Genomic DNA, 21,873 nt, shown 5'->3' with positions numbered 1-21,873 from the left:
GAAATAAATCATGCAAGACCTTTTGTTTATTGAAAATGTTTGACTTTATCTTAGATCTGCTAAAATCTTACAGACACACACACGGTTTATTTTTCTTGGTGTATTATTTATAATCTTTTTTTTTTAGAAATGAAACAGTTCATTGTAACGCCCAGCTAAACTTTCAATATAACAGCAGAGGTCATTTGGACATTTCCATGAATTTCAATTGCTAACATGAATTATTTTGTAATTTATCTGATAAGCATATTAAGGAATACGTTAATATGAATGGTCGAGAGGATTTCCGGCAATAGCTCTTGGCGTTATTAATTTTTCGATTAACGAATATATTCGAACAACTTTTGGTAAACAATGTAAACAAAATGACGACGATAATAACACAATTCGGCTCAATATAAAGATATTTATTCTCCCTTCTCGTTAGTCGTTAAATTAAATATAACACGAAAAACATTCATTTGAATGAAAATCAGATATTTTTTATAAGATAGCAAATTTCAAGGAGTACATAATGTTTTTTAACCATCAATTATATGCGTGCGCCATGCCAACACATGATAGAGGTAGTTAGAATGGAAAATGAATTCCTTATCTCCTATAAGAAGTATAAGGATTAAACACCTTTTTAAAGGAATTTATTGATGTAGAAACTGGACCAAGGCACTCACAAACGTATCATGAAAGTCCTTAGATGTGAGTAATTGGTCGAGTTCATACACCAATGAATTCCTTTAAGCATGCGTTTAATCCGGAGTTAAATTCATGGTGTACTCATGTATTAAACACAGTATACTTACTTAGTGCGTTCCTAAGTTCGTTTGTCTGAAATTGAATAGAGTTTAAACATACAAGCATTTAGAAGTTCCTTTGTTAAGTAAAAGTATTCTAATATGCGATATGATGTTACATTTCAAAGTGTTTTTTTATTCAATGTTTTAGATATTTTTATTATTAAAAGCAAAATATATAGCATAAAATAAATGCTACTTTAATATCTTAGACAATTTTACAGAACTCTCACTTTGACGTTATCAGTTAGCACATTTGTGTCATTTATGTAGCAAATAAAACGAACATGTAAAATGATGACTGTATAATTGTATTGGTTATAATCCTCAAACATATCAGACTGATAATTTGGTACGTCTGCATAACAGTCATCAGGTGCGCTCGAATAAAACTAGTTTGCGGGACATCAAAACCAAAGTTGAAGAGAATAAAAAAAAAAAACAAAAAAAAACAACAATAAGTTTAGAATGAGACTATGCAACACGGGTTTAATAAAAGGTGGACACAGGAGAAATTTCCAAAATAAGTTATTACGAAATTTCCAAAATAAGTTATTACCGTAGCATTGTGCAGGTGTTTTTTTAACCCAGTAGTTGACTCTTAAATTTTGTAGTGTGAGTTGATGAGAATTCCGTTGATATAAATCTATTTGTACATGTTAAATATATTGAATTTAAATTAACACTCACAAAAAAAAAACCAGTAGGATACGTATGTTGATTCGAGCGTTACTGATGAGTCTTTGGTTGACAAAACACGTATATGGGGTACAACAGTATAAGCCTGGCATCTCTTATGAATTTTGCCTACCATATGTTGACAATATATGTATGGCATTGTGTGTGTACGTCTATTGTCTTCGAGAAGCAGTGTATTATCATGTTGTCATATATGATATAATTAGGACTAATATATTGCAACACTCAAATTCCAACGACTCAAATATAATAAGATTTGAAAGACCCAAGTATTTGCAATTCACTAATCAAGATATGACTGTAATTCAATTATTCCTTAATTAAGACAAAACAACTGAATCAGCAGATGTTCTATAGTCTTATTACATATTTCTGTCTTACCGTTGATGTCAGTGTCGAAATTCCAGAATCATCATAATAGAAATCCTCGCACTACAAAATATTTAGATACTGTACATAAACGTATTTTGGGGAATATAGTACGATTTGTGGTTCATTAAGTTGTCCTATAACAGTAATATTTTACGATATTTTTATTCAATATGTATCCTGTATATTTTTTTTATTTGATCAAAGTGCAGTATGTATTATCTCAGTTATATGTTGCATGGTTTAAAATGATGGAATTAAGCTTTTGCATTCCTTTAAAACTATCTACTATATAAGACCAGGATATTGATGAACGAACATATCTCAAAGAACGAATGTAATAGATGTTTCTTACAATTTGACGAAAGGTACGTACGTCTGAGGGATCTTCTATTTTGACTATTTCCAAAATATGATCATTGTAATCTTAATCAAGGCTGTCATCGCACTAAGATGGCGTTTTGCTTCAATGTTTGCCTTACAAGAACCATTATACTGCATGCAAAGACACAGGTGAAACTTGAATTTTCGTAGGACATAGGAATTTCGGTACATACGAGGTAAACTATAATACAACCATTGGAAGGAGATAACTCAAACAAATTTGCCAAAAAAGACCTCGTCAGAAAACGAAAATACCGCTAAAATAAAAGATTGTATTTTTTAAATACGTATTTGCATTATTCAACCTCAGAAAAAACAAGCAAATATATTGCTCCCCAAATATAAAAAAAATAAACTTAAAACCTGACTTTTAGAATTTGTTTTTGACAAAAAACTGCAAGAGTGACACACACATAATACAGGTCTTTTTTCTTAACTTCATTTTCAAAAATTCCCTCCCCCTGTGTCATACTTCTGCGTGTTGACCTGTGTTGAGTACATACAGCAGAGTTTGTAAGCTTACATAAAGAATCTTCTTTTCAATGAGTATCTTCGATTTCATCCAAGTATGTTTACTGTTAAATCATCAGTATTAAAATTCAGAACATACATAGTGGAAGATTGTTTATGTACTCCTCTCCCCGAAGTGAAATGGTTGTTCCCCTATGTTTATATTGAACTATATTTAAATTGATTGGGATTATCGTCTATGTGTTGGTTTGCTGTTGTTTTGTAGACATTTATATTATATCTAATTGCTTGTTTCTAAATCAAAATTGTTTATCAGGGTGTATGTTTGTTAAGTCAACTTTGGGTTCCCCTTGAACTGTCACGGACTTTCACGTGTTCGCTCGTTTTGTTTACATTTAAACTTAGATTTAAATGAAAATTTCCCGTTTTGTTTTTTTTCCCTCAATTTTTTCATACATTGTTGCATCTTAGTCTGGCAACCTTTGCTGATTCACGTAAACAATTTGATGATGGCATAGTCTTTGATATATAAAATTAAACCAAACAAATTGTCGAGAAATTTAAAGTACTATACATCAAGAAACTCCTTAAAATGAATTGGTTTTAACATTAAAAAAACATGCATGAACAATTCCCGCGCAAATGTATGTAATCATGGTAAACGTAAGCAACGTATTAGACGTGAGTGAATTTACACTATATTTCCTTATTTTCGGATATTAAATGGATGTTCCATGCGCGATATGCCTAACTTTTCAAAGATAGCTTTGATGCAGAAGAGAAACAAAGAGTCCTCGAAAAGTCCCTTACACTTGATTCAAATGTCAAGGCTATAACTATTATGTTATAGTTTTAGCTTTAAACTTCATGTTTAAATCTTAAATTTTATATTCATTTGAGTCATGACCATTTACTGTTTGTTTTTGTTTGGCCATTGAGATTGACAATAGGGGAGATAATGGTTTTTTTATGTTGTTTTATGTTTTTCGCGAAAGTCTTGCTGATTTTATTTTCACTTCCATGGTTCAAAATGATATCTAGGAGTCAAGTGCGTAATTATTTTTATTACTTACGTCTTAACATAAAAATCTACCCTCATACAAAACTTGCATTAAAGAATTTATTTTTTTTAGCAGGACAAAAAATAATGTTTTTCGACTCGCACCTCTCGCTCAATTGTTCAGGAAAAAAAAAACATCATAAGATTAACATGTTCTTTCCAAAAAGAATGTTTTAGCTAACGTTTAGCTTCTCACTTTTTAAATAGAAAATAGAAACAATTTGCTGAAATTGAAAGGTGTAATTAATGTCACTGAGACCCATAAATAAACTCATCTTAGATACCAGGATTAAAGTTTGTTTTTTAAATACGCCAGACGCGCGTTTCGTCTACAAAAGACTCATCAGTGACGCTCGAATCCAAAAAAGTTAAAAAGGTAAAAAAAAGTACGAAGTTGAAGAGCATTGAGGACCAAAATTCCTAAATGTTTTGCCAAATACAGCTAAGGAAATATATTCCTGAGGTCGAAAAATTCAAAAGTTTTGTAAACAGTTAATTTAGAAATGTGACCATATCAATGATAATTCTTGTCAGCACAGGCATATTTATAGTTCCGTCAATTACAAGCAATTTCCACACATGAACCTTAATTTCATATATCCTCAACTACCAAATCCTTGTGGAATCTCATTTTTTCCAAACAGAGTCTTGACTATTGAGTGCACCGTTTGCTTTTGTAGAAAACATTGCCTTATTATTATGTGGAGTTCGATACAGACACAATATAGATCTAATATATTCTTTAAACTGCATGCAGACGATACTTCAATCAACGTGTTTATGTTAGATTTAAACATTCCTATGTATAAAACAGCAGGTCTCGTTTCGTACGATTCGTCAAGTTACACTTTTGAAAGTTCATGCGTCAATATCCTGGTGATATTTACTGTTACATTACAAAACAGTCGATGATGGTTGGTTGAAAACCAAACTTTATGAGTAAAAGAGATGATTTCAGTTTTCCAATTGTTTACTTTTCATTTTTTAGTAACACTTTTTCTGCAGCGTCCATATAATGAGTGTATATCTTCCAGTTGATACGATACTTCATGGCTTGTATTTACAATCATTATTTCCTTCGTAGGGTGTTGCGTCTTACCAGCTATAAGTTCAAGAATTCCAAGTAGTGTTTAAGTTGAAATGATTCCTTCGTTAATTTTACGGACGCCATCACGAGTTGGTTGACCGTTACGGAATATCTGTTTCGCAGATGATAGCGAATATGTTCCTTATGACGTAACAACAATCCCATCCCCTTTACCCGGATGTGACATACCGAAATAAACTTATAACCGGGTTTGTAGTAACATGAGATCACGACATATGCCAAATGTGGAGCAGGATCTGCGTACCCTTCTGCAGCATTTGAGATCACCCCTATTTTTTGGTAGGGTTCGTTTTGCGCAGTCTTTAATTTTCTATGTTGTATTGTGTGTACTAATGTTTATCTGATGTGTTTTTTTTTTCTTTCTGTTTAAGCCATTGCGGTGTCAGTGTATTATCGACTAATGAGTTTGAATGTCCCTTTGTTATCTTTCGCCTCTGTTTTTGTTCAGATTTATCAAATGGTGTTAGTTTACTATACCAAGTATATTATGACAATTATTCTTACTTCAAAACCCGATTGTTCTAGTAATATTAGGATATGTGAATATGCAGACCTTTTTATTACTAATTTAACGAAATTATAATTTGAGAATTGTGGGTCTCAAATAATTTTCTGACTTTTGCAACAAGCAGTTACACATGAATATGTTATGTCCGTGTTTGTCCTACCTCGGAGTTAACACTAGTTCTATGAATATATTGCGTATGATTGACAGGTACGGCAAACGGTCTCCAATCCTGAAATATAAACAATAAGCTAAAATATTATAATATGTTCATTTCTGTTTCAGCAGATGTTTTGAATAATGTACATTTTAGTTGAAATATAAAAAAAACCTAAAATAATCGTACTAAACTTGTTTAGTGATTGTTTTTTTATATTGATATCTTATATAAGTTACCTCATTTACTGGTTTATGATATCGTTATAAACATATAACTAATGAGGGTGAGGGTTTTTGTTACTTAATACATCTTAAGATATATACACTAGGGTTCAACATTTTTAACAGAAAAAAAGTTCGCAGTTTCCATGAAAACTGGCAACAATTTAAGTCATATTGTTGCAATATGTGTCAAAAATGTTTTAAGTGTGTTATTTAACGTCACTTTGTGCGAATGTGTTTTTTGACCAAGTAAGTGACTCTTATATATTTTGTATTATTTCATATCGGTTAAGAATGAGCTTCTCTTATTGGATAAAAAGTGTTCACATGGTATTCATTATTCTTCAGTAATAAATTCCGTCGGTCATTAACAGAACAGAACGGACCAGAAAACCGGTCGTTTATGAACTTCCACATGTTAATGGCCGATGGGTCGTGGTTTCTCTGTTTGGGGAGATTTCCCTTTAATAAAACATTTTCCTGTTTTTATTTAAGTTGTTGAATTGTTTACCATATGTTTTCGTATATTATAAAATTATAAAAAAAACTTTATTTAGTATTCATATACTAAAAATTGCACTTACATAAATGGCAGTGACTTATAGCTACATGTAATACTACGACTGGTCTTCACTCTTTGCTATAGAAATCGTTCAATAACTCGGGTTTGCTTCGAACATTTTTAATTTATGAGAATTTGTTAAAACAGGGTTCCTCAATGAAAAAAAACATACGTCTCAGTCATTATCACTGTCTTGGTCAATACCACTGTCCTGTCAGCAGTCCATTTATCACTATAATGACCAGTTCTTCGATTACTATTATGTAAATATAGGTTTATGAGTCTCGTTGATTACATAATTGTGCATATTTAATACTATGAATTTTTCTATATATTGCGTAATCAAGATAAAAACCAATGGTTTAACACCGCAAAATTTATGAAAACAAATTATGAAGGATACAGATTTTTATTTGATCGTCACTGATAAGTCTGGGGTACATAAGTTTCTGCCTGGCATCTTTGATGAGTTTCCTCTGCCAAAAGTTGACCTTTTTTCTGTATTTATATCTTTGTGTGTGTACGTTTTCGAGTAGTGATACAACTGTTCATATATATGATCTAAGAAGGCCTCGTTTATTGCAACAAACAAGTTCCAAAGATTTTTTGTGAAACCAAAAATCAAGTTACCGTAGAGGCAATTACTAATATAGATATATCCCTTTAAAAAACTGTCCCGTAATAATGACACAACTAAATCAGCAGATGTTCTATAGTATCTATCATTACATATGTTTTTTTCTCACCGTTACTGGCAGAGTCCAATTTCTAAAAATATCAGCTAAGGAATCTTTGCGCTGAAAAATATTTAAGTAATGTAAGTTCACGTGTTTTGGAGGGTTTCAGTAAGATAAGTGGTTTGTTATATACTCCTTCATTATTAATATTTTATGGCTTACAGGAATTCCTTATCTGAATGTAAAGCCGGTAATCATATAAATAGATATAAGATGATGTGGTATGAGTGCCAAGTATTCATTGCAACAAAGTTTTCCCCATCAAACAAGAGAATGACATATTGAAATTCCCTACTCTTTAAGATGATATGTCCTGTACTGCATCAATTAGATGTGACACAATTTACTTTCTAGATTTAAATGTCCATTGCTCTTTAACTTTTTTTAAAACATTTTCAAGTTGGGTCTCTACGAAGTGAAAAATAAAGATAATTTCTGGGAACTAATAGGTTGACAAAACAACATATCTGTGAATATTAAATTTCTCCAAAAAAGAAGTGGAGTTTATGTAACGGCTGTATTTACAAAGTGCAAACTAAGCTAATAGTTTTCAAATAAAAAAATCTTTAAAACACTTTTATCCTTATATCATAACATTTTTTATCCATTTCTGCCTCAAATAGTCAGTTCTGAAATCTAGTCTCAAAAATATCATAACTAACAATATAATACATAATCTGACTAATATATAACCTAAAGGTGTATTCTAAAAGCCATGTTGGTCATGGACTGTAATTAATAAAAGTGCAAGAACACGTCTGATAATAAAGGCGCGCAATTGGTACCCATATGTCACTATGCATACAAGAATATTGGAATAAAATTATCTTTAAAGTAAAGAAATACAGTTACTATGCCTTAATTAATTTGTTATTTGATACCAATTTTCGTGGGTTGTGGAAAACTTGCATGTTCAATGATATTTCATTTCATGGTTTTACCAATAGCATACATTGTCATGGAAATTTCGTATTAATTTGAAAATTTAAATCGTGGTTCCATGTATCCTAGAGATCAACAACAACTTGTGTCCAATAATGAACCGATATATTTGACTTTGAATTGTGATGTGTGACATTCACAAATTATTGAAAAATGAAAATTTACGAAAGGAGCGTTTCTCGATTACACCAATTTTTACATAAGAAAATCCCTGTTCAATGCCAGGAATATGACAGTAGTTATCCATTCGTTTGATGTGTTTGAGCTTTTGATTTTGCAATTTGATTAGGGTCATATGAATTTTCCTCTGAGTTCGGTATTTTGGTGATTTTACTTTTCACACAGTTTTTATTCATGCGAACCTTTATGCAAAGTCTGTAACGGGCAATATCGAAAATGATGACAGTAAATAGTTATCAAAGGTACCAGGATTATAATTTAATACGCCAGACGCGCGTTTTGTTTACATAAGACTCGTCAATGACGCTCAGATCAAAATAGTTATAAAGCAAAACAAGTACAAAGTTGAAGAGCATTGAGGACCCAAAATTCCAAAAAGTTGTGCCAAATACGGCTAAGGTAATCTATTCCTGGGATAAGAAAATCCTTAGTTTTCGGAAAAATTCAAAGTTTTGTAACAGGAAATTTATAAAAATGACCCTATAATTAATATTCATGTCAACACCGAAGTGCTGACTACTGGGCTGGTGATACCCTCGGGGACGAAACGTCCACCAGCAGCGGCATTGACCCAGTGGTGTAAATAGTTATCAAGGGTACCAGGATTATAATTTAATACGCCAGACGCGCGTTTCGTCTACATAAGACTCGTCAGTGACGCTCAGATCAAAATAGTTATAAAGCAAAACAAGTACAAAGTTGAAGAGCATTGAGGACCCAAAATTCCAAAAAGTTGTGCCAAATACGGCTAAGGTAATCTATTCCTGGGATAAGAAAATCCTTAGTCTTCCGAAAAATTCAAAGTTTTGTAACAGGAAATTTATAAAAATGACCATATAATAGATATTCATGTCAACACCGAAGTTCTGATTACTGGGCTGGTGATACCATTGGGGACGAAACGTCCACCAGCAGCGGCATTGACCCAATGGTGTAAATTTGGATTAGTTAAAAACAAAATTAAACCTACTAGACTTATCATGTGGTAAGTCTGCATACGATTCATCAGGTTCGCACGAATACAACAAGTGTGAAGGACATTGTAATCAAAAACGAATTTGAGGAGAATAAAAAAAAAACGAAAAATAGGAATGAGAGTATGCCAAAAAGACTTGAATGTTTAATTTTTGGGGCCCTTTATAGCTTACTGTTCGGTGTGAGCCAAGGTTCCGTGTTGAAGACCGTACTTTGGCCTATAATGGTTTACTTTTATAAATTTTGACTTGGATGGAGAGTTGTCTTATTGGCACTCATACCACATCTTCTTATACCTATTGAATAGTGGTTTTGAATTACATTTTATATACTTGTATAACATAGTAAGGCGTCATCTATTACAACAGTCAAAATCCAGATGTTTTTTAATGAAATCCAAAAGTTTGAATAAAAACATGTTTTCGTAGTTGTATTTTACAAATCAAGATATACCACTTCTTCAAGAAACATTATTACGACAAAGCAACTGAATCATCGGAAGTTCATTACTCTCTATCATTACATTTTTCTTTCTCACCCTTGCTGTCAGCGTCCGAATTCCAAAATCATCATCTGAGGAATCTTGGCACTGAAAAATATCTTAGTAAAGTAAATAAACGTGTTTTCGAGGATTTTAGTAAAATTAATGGTTTATTAAATACTATTTCATTAAAAATAGGTGAGTATAGAGACCTTTTGTGTACTAAATTAACGTAATTATATTTCGAAACATGTGTGTCATGAACGATTTCAAAACTTTTGAACAAAATCAAAAACACATTTTAAAAGGTGCCTGTACATGAATATGTATTGTCCGTGTTTGCCTTACTTCTGAGTTAACTCTTTTTCTATGATTCTGTGGTCTATAATTGACAGATACTTCAAATGGTCTCCTACCCTGAAAAATAAATAAATAATAAAAATTATATATGGTATTTTCCTGTTTTTTTTAACTATTATTTTAGGAAGTAACTGACAATATTATGTATATGTTTTTTTTTTCTATCTTCCTTAATACTGTTATTTGTATCATGGGTATGCCTCTTGTTACATTGTAAACGTTACAGAGTGTTTATATAATTTAAGCCCATTTTTTTCGTAGTCCTGAACCTTTTTTAAGTTATGTTTTCAATTTAAGTGCTGGGGTTCTTTGAACTGAGAACCATGATATATCAACTTTTGGAGATGTTCATGTCGAATTAATTTTAGATTTCCAGTAAACTTAATTTGACATGAATTACATATATTTATATATATTTTTGTAAAAATGGCCAAAGGAGCTGTTCATGAAAGGCGAGTGGAACACTCACATGTCAGTGGATGTTTTAGGTATTTTTTTAAATCATGGTCTTGCAATACATGCTTAAAGTAAGATACTTCAGGTTCCATCGTTTTGATGTAACTGTAAGATACGATAGCAAGAGAATAATAAAGAAAATAAAGTGGAATTTTAGATGCTTCCTTTTTCTGATGAAGAGCGTTGGTGTTGTTGATAGCATCAATTCCTTGAAAAGAAAATCCTCTTTTCAACATGTAATGGTTCCGAACTTACTGGTTTAAAAAACCGGAATAGAGCTACATCACCAATTTTACTTATCAGTCTGTATATTGTAAAAAAAGTATTTATGCATCACTTGTCAAAGCATAAAAAATTTTTAAACAGGCAGTGAAAAAGAATAGCGCTAATGAAATGTAATCCTAGTAGATAATGAAGATGTAAAATAGCTTGCTGTTCGGTGTGAGCCAAATCTCCGTGTTGAAGACCGTACTTTGACCTATAATGGTTTACTTTTATAAAATTTTGACTTGGATGGAGAGTTATCTCATTGGCACTCATACCACATCTTCTTATATCTATGTAAAAGAAGGTTATCGAAGCGCCCAGAGGAGAATATATGTATCGACTGGGACATATAATTTATCAACAGGCATTTCCATATTATTGCTGCATAGAACAACTTAACATCCCCGGAACATAATTTGTTACCTTTTAATCATGTGCTATTGCAATTATTAAATGTAGTCATTGTAATTAGGCTTAGATATGAAGGGGTGTTGGCTATACATCGGGGCCACACACCTGGCCTTGTGTTAAATTTGATTAGGTTACCTGGTAAATGCAATGTTTTTACAATTGACTATGTAAATGACAGACTGCCTTAAAACTTAATTATGCAACTACCTACATATGAATAAGTCAGTTTTCAAGATTGAGATTTGGGTTTCATTGCAATTAAGAACTCCTATTTGTCATTGATTTGGTCTAAGGTCGTATTATAGAACAGTTGAAACATTGAAATCATATCTTTTGCCGAACATGTTTGTTCTAGCCCTAGTCCCATTGTCCAGGTTGAAGCCAATATAGGAACACAATAACTTAACTTTGGTAGGTTAAATATGATGGATGTAATTGCATAATCATCAAAGTATGAATTGTTAAACGAACATACGTTATAGCCGAACGTGAAGTTATTTGTTAATTGTTGATAATTGTAGCTTCTTTTTTTTTTATAGTAACTGCGGTATTTATTACACTACTGTGAGAATACCCATTAATGAGCCATGAAATATACCCATTAAATTAGGTCTAAAATTACGGTTACATTTAATGTGGTAAATTTCCATTAAATTGATCGTCTTGCCATTAAAAAAATGAATATTAACCCTTAAATAAAGCCATGGAACTTGGACTAATGGCCATTAAGTATAAGCCCTTAATTGTTTCATAAATATATTAATGGGCATGAATTTACCAGATAATGGCCATTCAATTTTACCATGGAAACTAAATATAATGGCCATTAATTTCTATTTTATAACAGTTAATGGGCATGAATTTTATTTTCAAAATTTTAATGTGCATTAAATGGAACCGTAATTATTTGCACCATTATTTCAATGGGATTTTTAATGGCCATTCCTCCATTTTAATAGCAATTAAAACGAATAGACAGTCATAATAGTGGGCATTAAAAAATAACCATTAAAGTTGGCATGAAAAAGTAATGGTACATCTATAAAAGAATGTAATGGCCATTATTATCTCAATCGATAGATCATTTCTTCTTTATTGGCTGGTTTGTACTTAAATGGTGTGTTTGTATTTAAATGGCCATTTAACTCTTTACAAGCCACAACATAAACACTTTAATGGCTGGCTTGATTTGTGGTGGTTATTTTAGAAAGATAACTTGAGCAATTAATGGAAATATTGAAATTTATGCATGGTGGGGTCCAATTTAAAGTGCCGTCCGACTCCCCCTTTAGAAATAGACCTAACACAAAAACCCAACTTTGATCACTGTCCCTTGAAAATATGATCAAAGTCAGATGACACTTGGCCTGCCACTGTTAGTGCTATGGACATAACCACGAAAACTTAGCCCTGTTCACAGATCCATGAAATGAGGTCGAGTCAAGTGAAAACTGTCTGACATGCATGAAAACCTTGCAAGGTGTACACTAGTCCAAATAATAATGACGTCTTGCAAAGCTATTCTATTTTTTTCTGGAAAGCCTTCCTACGACGTTATAACGCTGAAGCCATTTTTTACGTCTGGACTTTGAGAGCAAATTTTGGGGGGAACTTTGAGACCCAATATTTGCATGCAATCTTCATTACCGGCTAATGATTTTACATAATTACAAAGTACTACCTTTTTTGTGCTTATTGATGCAATATGTTTCCACAAATATCCAAAAGAAATGATATAATAAGATACGATTCCATTTGAGGTTGGCAAATATTTATATTCTTTTCAAAATCGCATCCCAGAATTTCCAAGAAACGTCACTTCCGGTGAATATAAAATATTAAAAACGGTAAAATGTGATGGACCCGAATTTCCGGAACGTTCGATTAAAATTATCCGGAAATTCGGGTCAGTCAAATTTTACCGAGTTTAATCCATATTCAAAATGTTTTTTTTTGTGCGATCAACCTTACAAGTAATAGCTTTTCTAAAAAGTTTGTCGTATTTGAGCTGATTATATTGGGACGGTGGTTTGTGGTCGTTTTTTTTTTATTGGAATCTTGCACTCCAAGCAATATGAATATATAGTGTTTTTTCTCCTGGTTTTTTATTTAAGATGTAGTATTGGTTGATCAGGGTTTAGATAGAAGGTGGCTTTATAGTCACATATGATAATATATAAAATTATTATATCATATGTGATTTCATACAATTTGTATTTATATATAGTAGCTAGAGTAGCAATACAAGATCTTTTTTCTTTGTTTTGTTAGGTTGGGAATTAGTTTTTCATCTTAATCTGAAAATAGAGCTCTACATAAGAATTGTGAAGGAGAATGTAGTCAGATGAACAGCAGCATTCAAAAATATTATTTCCATCATGAAATTCATCATGGTACAGGAAGAATTATTAAATATTCTAGTTATAGTCGTTCCAGATCAGCAATGTTGAAAACCGATTCGTCTTTTGTGTGTTTTGAAAGGAAATCCAGAAGTGAAGGTTTCTTCTGGAAAGTTTGGTCTTTTTTTTGACGAATAAGTTACTTCCTTCATCAAAAACGCTCAAGTTCAAGTTATAACTCTCATGCATGCATAGAAACATTTGCATATCCAGTGTTTGACCCTTGTTTCAAACTTTGATACTGTGGAAAGCACAACAACAAACAAAAATCTTACATAGTAACAAAGAACCTGTCAGCTATAGCTAGGAGTATGGAAAAACATGAAATGAGCATTAATATAAAAATCATGTAAAGTAATAGACATTGATTTATAAATCAGGTTTGTTAATGGTCATTAAAATAATAACATTTAAATCAAGGCAAGTAATGGTCATTAATATATAAGTTATGTAAAGTAATGGGTCCTTATATAGGTACTAATAAATGGCCATTAGAAATTAAAAAAGTCATAACATTGATTTGATTTAATTTAATGGCCATTAGTTTGTTATTATTTATCACTTTAATGGGCGTTACTTTTTTTTCTACAGAAATGCCCATCATTATCTTAATGCCCATTAATCTCGTGAAGAGAGGACTATTTCAGTCAAATTAATGAAAAAGTAATGGTAATTTCATTGATGCTTGCCATTAATCTTTATTCTAATGACATATTTTACAAAACTATTAATAATTTTCTGACAAAAAGTAATGGGCGATTTGATGGATTCGTGAGATTTAATGGTTTGTTAATGGTATTTTAATGGTATTTTAATGGAATTTTAATGGTTTGGTCTGCAGTAGTGTTGTACATGCAAATATATATGCAGTCAGCAAGAAGACAAGCCTGATTTTCAAATGAGGTTATGTTTATCTGCTGCAAAAGGTCCTTCAAATGTTCTGTAAAGATGGTTAATCACAAATCCAAGTATTTGATACTGTCGGTATAGGAAAACGTTGTGTTTTTATCCGATTGTTGTTTACAAAGCATACACTGTCCCGACCAAAATCAAATAATTGTATTAGGTTTATCATTTAGTTTTTTTAACCAACTTTGCTCTAATTGTTCAAATTGTCTTTAAGGTTAAGATAAAACAAAATTGTTTAAAAGGTGGAGGTTTCAAATGTTCCCTATCTTTTTCATTTATATGTTTCAACATTTGATTACCAACTCCATTAGATTAAGTTGCTACGCATTAACTGTTATGCTAGGATTTTCAAAGTTTAATTGACACTATTAGTAAAATATACATTATCAAATATTTATGAGGACATACTTTACTGTATACAAAATGGTGGTATGATATTTAAACAGATGTTTTGTCGAAGCTTTTGTTTATCCGCCTATATATCGGTCTTAATAAAGGTTTCATGAATTTTTGGTATCCTGCATACAGATAAAACAAATTCAAAGTCTTATTTTATAATTATACTAAAGTAAAGTAAGAGTGGTTTTGTAATTTTCGAAAGTTCCCTTTTTGTGAATGTTGTAGCGTTGTATGTGGGATGTTCTTTCTTGTTGTGAATTATAAGTTAACTATTGAGAACTTTTCAATATATATTGGCGATGTGGCGAAATCAGACGAACACGGAATCACTTACCATAACTTTAATCAAATAACTAACAGTTATTTACAGTTTGTCAAAGTTAATAAATACCACATTGGAATAAACTGCTAAATAATCCTTCTTTTTCTTTCTAGTTCAACTGATAATACTTCTATACTTCTGTTTCTACTATTTTTACAATGATCTTTATTCCTAAAAACCCTTAGCTTATAAACCAAAATTATAAAAACATTCTAAATCTAGAACCATCTATAATTAACTAGAGAAATGATAAATAATCCATTTTTTTGTAACAGCGTAAATTCCGGAATTTGCTAGCACTTTCTAAAACATAAATATACACAATTACTTTCACTATCCATCTAGAATATTCTAGCATGATTCATTTACTATAATTAAAATGATAATGTAATTTTACATAAACAACGTCAAATAAAAGTTTAATGTCTCTATAATTGCGTACTATTCGCAACAGGCTTATTTTACAGTAATATTTTGTAACATTTTGTCTGATGGGAAAAATACATATATAGAATTAATTTATCGTCTACGAAAGACTCATCAAAACACTTAAATAAACAGAATATTTGAAATTATCATGATAATTTTCAGAGGTTTAGCGCTATAAAACCAGGTGCAATCCAACATTTTCTACATTTAAAAATGCCTGTGCCAAGTCAGAAATATGACAGTTGTTGTCCATTCGTTTGATGTGTTTTATCATTTGATTTTGCCATTTGAGTAGGGACTTTCCGTTTTAAATTCTCCTCGGAGTTCAGTATTTTTGTGATTTTACTTTTTTTCAGCACACAGATTTGCCAATTGAATTGAATTCATGATTTTTTGTTGATTTCAGACCATCAATAGACCATGTAAATTTTGATAACCCAATTCCAAAAGTATAAGGTCCATTTTGCTTAAAATTTGCATCCTAAGTTTATACTCAATCAAAACATTTAATAAAGCTCTGGATATTAATCTAAGAAATTGAATAGTAAAGGCAACAGTAGTATACCGCTGTTCGAAATTCATAAATCGATTGATAAAAAAAACAAATTCGGGTTACAAACTAAAACTGAGGGAAACACATCAAATATAAGAGGAGAACTACGACACAACAGAAACACAACCCTAAAATGTAACACACACAGAAACGAACTATAATATAACAATAGCCATTTGTTAGACGTCTCTTGTGTATACCATTCTACAATATCACAGTGCAAATCTGTGAAAGAAAAAAGAGTATAGCTATTTACATTGCTAAAATATCATACTGTGAATATGCAATGAAGTGCAATCCAATTAATTACAAAATATTACAAATTTTACCTACATTTGTATCAACAAGGTTCACATCTGCATTTTCTTTTATAAGTAATTGTATAACGTCTGGACGATTCAATAATGCTGCATGATGCAGTGGACTCCAATTCTAAATAGAAAAAAAGCTGGTCACACACAGGTATATAATGTCTGTCATGTTCTTTGCAGCAAAACGAAAGCATTTGTATTGCATTCTGCTACATGTACATTGTAATATAAGCTGTTATGAAAAGTTGATAATTTTGATTTTATAAAACAAGACGCGATCTGCAATTAGAGCTGCTTGAAGGAGCCCGGTAATGAAAGAAATAGCCTTTAGATTTGCATATAATAATAACATATCGTGATGTAAGTTGTGAATTGTTAACATTTTGCGTGTCTTAATTGTTTGTTTATTGACACAGCAAAGGAGTAGGAGGTATAATCGCCTAAAATCACATTACAAAAACCACGCGAAACTGCTATCATTTTTTCATTTAAAATATAATCGATATTCGTCTGTACTATGAAATATAGTTTGTATCTTTGTGTTTTACAATAAAACGAAGAAGAAACAATAGACATACAAATTGCGTGCATGTATGTTTTATTACATTTTAAGTGTTTTGTCAGTTCCTAATTTTAAGATGTCTTCTTTTTGATATTCATTATTATTTAGTCTTTAATCTTTTTTTTCATTTACGTTTTGTTAATGTATCACTATGCCCAGGGGAGCGACTTTCAACAACAAAAAATTCTAGGATCGACAATGTGTGTGGGTTTTATTTAGATAAGAAACATGCATAACAAGTAAACAACAATATCACATAGAAGTAAACAAAACATCATCTGTTATGATCATTAGAAACATACATTTAAAATTTATTGATTACATTAGAAAGTTTATAATACACTTGTCTAGAACACCTGACCGCACCCTCAGTTTTTGTTTGTTCGTACTGCTTATGTTTTTTCTTCTTTATAGTATTTTAAGAACCTTGTTTTTGATATTTATATCATGATGCTGTCTGTGTTTCTCCGATTTATTTTTGTCGTCATTTGGTTCTCTTATACTAATAGGAGTTTTATTCCGTATGTCGTTACGTTAGACCAAATTTGTTAATATTCCTAATGCGCCTCAAACTGAGGAGCATGAAAACTGTGCATCAACAAAAAGCTCTCTATGTAGTGATATTGTAGATGTTTTATTGTTTACAAATGACCAAGATCAACCTTTTATGCTGACTTGAAATGTTGACAACCATAATTGTATAATTGTATAAAAAGCATGCAGTTATCTAATGCATGCAAAGAACTAAATTTGAAAAGAACTTGCTGTGTGAAACGGGGAAACATTGTTTATAGTGCTTGACATTTTTATAAAATTCGAAGTAGTATTAACTTACGTCAGGATATGACGTTATGTTTACGGAGGCGCCTCATTCTACTAACGTTTGAACTTCTGAGACATCTCCTTTTAGAATTGCACAATAAAGGCTCTGAAACCACAATATAAACTTAGACTTGTTAACTCGTTGTAACAGCACAACAAAATAACAAATTTTAAACAATTATTTAAAATAGTTTAACCGACTGTAACAAAGCGGAAAACAACTCACAAAAAGGCACAAAAAACGATCTTATAAAACTCATCGGAATCGATCTACAGGACTTATTAATCGGAAAACTACTGTTGCCTTAATTCAAAATCTAATGTAAATCATGTTACAGTCCCTGTAACGTAAAAGTTAACACTTTTTTCATTCGGGAATCGTACGTACAACGTTCGGGAATCGTTCGTATAGAGTTCGGTCAACGTTCGTACATCATTCGTATAGCGTCCGTACAACGTTCGTTCAGCGTTCGTTCATCGTTCGTTCATCGTATGGTAAATGTCATCGTTTAGGGTTTTGTATATCGTATGGTTTATGGTATCGTTAAGCGTTTTATTTGTCGTATGATACATGGTATGGTTTAGCGTTTAGCGTTTCGTTTATCGTATGGTATATGATATCGTTAAGCGTTTCATCTGTCGTATGGTATATCGTTTTGTTAAGCGTCTGATATATGTTAGGTTTTCATTTCAGAAAGATATTTCAACTATTATTTTGAGTTAAAATAATTTAATATAAAAAAGATGCGGGATTAAAAAAAAAAACATTTATTAGTTTGGATTTATTGAAAGTTGGTTGCGTACTGTATATATATACCAAACAACCAAACGGATGCCCCCACTTTGGCAAGTTTTTTTTACCGCCAGCCGTAAGAACACCTTTTATTTATATCCTTTGGACTATATTAGATTTGAAAGATTGGATTGGAAACATTTCACTTGTTAATTATATATATATTTTATTATATATTTTGTTGCATACTAATTGTTTCATACGTTTAGCAATGCAATAAACTTACTTTAAATGTACTATAACTTAATGTAGATTTCAAACTGTATACCATTTCTTACCGATAGAAAAAAAAATCTGCAACTTAAATCATTATGGAATACCCTGCTATATAAAACGAAGGCGGAAATATTTCCTTCCATCACATTTTGACATGAAAACACTGTAACATGAGACCAAATACCGCGAAATAAGTCTCTCTCTTTCTCTCTCTCTCCTCCACCAAATATTTCCTCGAAACAGTAAATTATATATATAATGTTCTATAAATGAGGCTTTATATGAGATACACGTTTTATATCTAAATGTATTTAAAAAAAAGACGAGACATCCATGGTATTTGTTCCCCTCAATGTCAGAGTCTGATATAAACCGAAAATTGCCAGGGATATATATAAATTCGTTGAAGACTTCTATGGTACCAGCGTCGCTTGTGATTCCTGCTGTCGGTGTTAAAATTGTTATTTTGACTGTAAAAAGTGCTTAAGTCCATGTATGCGTAAAATACAGAATTAAAAAAAAAAAAATCTACCGTTTTTTATATTTCTTTGTTCTAGAAGTAAGCTTCTGGCCAAGTTTCACCAATTTTAACGCAAATCATTTACCTTAAATAACCAATCAATTGTATTCTAAAAGTTGTTGATTTGTTCTTTGTGCGAATACATGAAATATTTGTCACTGGACGTTATGCATGCAATCGATGATCAAATACAAATCTACAGTATTTATAAACATACTGCAATTGTATATATGAAAGAGACTAAATAATATGACTTTTTTTACGCATATTTGAAGGATCGAAATAATCAGTTCTACAAATGGTTGTTATTGAAAGACTTAAAATTTTACAAATATCACATGCCTCTATGAAATTTCATATCGACGCACCAAACTATTTCCTTTAATCGTGCATAGCTCATTTTCCGATTCGCTCAAGGCTTTTAACGATCTTCTTACTTGTTCATTACATTCTAAAATTAAAATCCTACACAAATTGCCAAAACTTTTATTCTCAGGCTAGACAGCGTAAAAGATGAATACTGATTTGTTAGTGTACACACGGTGTTTTGAAGGCCGATATCCAATTTCGCTGAAAAAGAATTAATTTCCGCTGCAACTTAATTACGCCAATTCTTTTTTTTTTTGCATCACTTTATATAAAAAAATGCAGCATTCATTCTCGCCAATAAAACAAGCATTTAATTGCGCAAATGTTATAGACTTATTTGCAAATTGTTGTTCTTAGTGCACTGAGGAGGTCCTTTGCGGTATTTATACGGACAAGTAGAAATACCGCAAAGGGCCTCCTTAGTGCAATAAGAACAAAATATTGCACTAAGGACCTGATGGAATGATAGAATTGACAAAAAAAATAGGGCATATAGAAGGAGACTTTCTAAAAGTACATAGTTTCAAATTTTATAATCATATCTATAGTAATTAAAAAAGTAATTTTATGTTTTATCGACACGCGCCACCACCCTCCGTTGATTGTCACCTGTGTAATCGATAGAAATTCATGTTCGTTCAACCTTGACCCGTTTTGAATCCGCTTGTATTTAACATGTTTATGATATTTCAATTTTCTCTGATTTTTTTCGTCTGTTTGTTACTGTCGTATTTCTTTTGTTTTTCTGTCTGTTATATTTTTTTTTAGTTCAATGTAATAATGTATGTTCTACTATTTTTTTTTTTTTTTTTTTTCTCTCGCTTGTTTGTAAACTTCACTTTTTTTTATAGTTCTCTAGTATTTCTTTATTTAAAAAATATTTTAGAATGTATAAACTTGTTTACCAGCACATTAGATACACATGTTCAAAGTATAACAGTTTATTACATTTTTGTCGAGTCTGCGACTTTTGTCGCAAAAGCGGAACATAGCGATCGGCGTCGGCTAGCAAAATCCACACATATTCATTCTGTGGTTAAAGTTTTTGAAATTTTAATTACTTTCTTAAACTATCCATGATTTCTACCAACAGAAGAATGTTTATGATCATAAGATAGTATCCAGAAGTAAATTTTGGAAGAAAAAAATCCTGATTATCTGTGTTTTACTTACATGTATAATGGACCTAGCTTTTCTCTCAGTTAACATTGCATTCATTCTGTGGTTAAAGTTTTTGAAATTTACATAACTTTCTTAAAATATCCCAAATTTCTACCAAACTTGGATAAAAGCTTGTGTATGATCACAAGATAGTATCCAGAAGTAAATTGTGTAGAATAAATCGTATTTTATTTATAAATGGACTTAGTTTATCTGACAGCTAACATTAGTTTCACTCTGTGGTTAAAAGTTTTAAATTTTTTAAAAACTTTTCTTTAACTATCCTGGCCTGATTTGTACCAGTGGCACGTGCTGATTACAAAGTCATTTAACTTCAAAATAATAAAATCTATTGACACAAAACTTTATATCCATATTCTTTGTGATCTTAAAACACCGTTTTAGTGTCCTTAGTCCATACACGTTGGTCTGAGTGCACTAAGAAGTCCTTTGCGGTATTTCTGCACATCGTTTTGATGGATTCCCTCCTCCTACATGTATTTACGGGCTAGTATTATATGTCTCTGATGCATGTATGTGATCTTATTCATAATTTAAAATGACTGTGCACGAGTCATCTGTAAACAGCCTTGCAAAGTATGATTTAACAGCGCGCATTATGTTTCCATCTAATTTCTCCTTTTTCTATAAAAGCCTGGCGGAATTTATAATCTTCACAACCACGACAGGTTTCGGGCTCTCTATCAGACCACATCTTTTTAAAAAAAATCAAACATCCTTTAAATTGGGTATTCTAATGTTACGTGTAAATAGATTAATCATTTAGAATTAAATATGGCACAATTAAGTTCCATTTATTGGCGCAATTCATATTATAAGAAAAGAAGAGATGGGCGGGATTCAAACCTTTTCAATATGATGGTAGTTGGTACAAATTACACTTAACCGTTCTGACAAACCAGTAAATTCTTCGCCCGGGGATATGCATTTGACATAAATCTTCCTTCA

General features: G+C 31.5%; 1 long non-coding RNA gene across 1 annotated transcript in view; it reads right to left on the bottom strand.

Annotated features, from left to right (window-relative positions):
* The window catches only part of LOC127721235 (uncharacterized), a 43,119-nt gene that overhangs the window by 8,435 nt on the left and 12,811 nt on the right, over positions 1-21,873 (bottom strand). The window contains exons 3-10 of the long non-coding RNA XR_007991087.1: positions 17,859-17,951; positions 16,484-16,582; positions 9,994-10,062; positions 9,703-9,753; positions 7,077-7,127; positions 5,551-5,619; positions 1,872-1,922; positions 801-825 (exon numbers count right to left, since the gene is read on the bottom strand). This is a non-coding gene — a long non-coding RNA (uncharacterized LOC127721235). The remainder of the gene's footprint in view (positions 1-800; positions 826-1,871; positions 1,923-5,550; positions 5,620-7,076; positions 7,128-9,702; positions 9,754-9,993; positions 10,063-16,483; positions 16,583-17,858; positions 17,952-21,873) is intronic.

The sequence above is a fragment of the Mytilus californianus genome, unplaced genomic scaffold (genome assembly GCF_021869535.1).
Source record: "Mytilus californianus isolate M0D057914Y unplaced genomic scaffold, xbMytCali1.0.p SCAF_12, whole genome shotgun sequence".
Lineage (NCBI taxonomy): Eukaryota > Metazoa > Mollusca > Bivalvia > Mytilida > Mytilidae > Mytilus > Mytilus californianus.
Note: the sequence above shows the minus strand (reverse complement) of the source record. Positions and strands in the feature narration are given on the sequence as shown.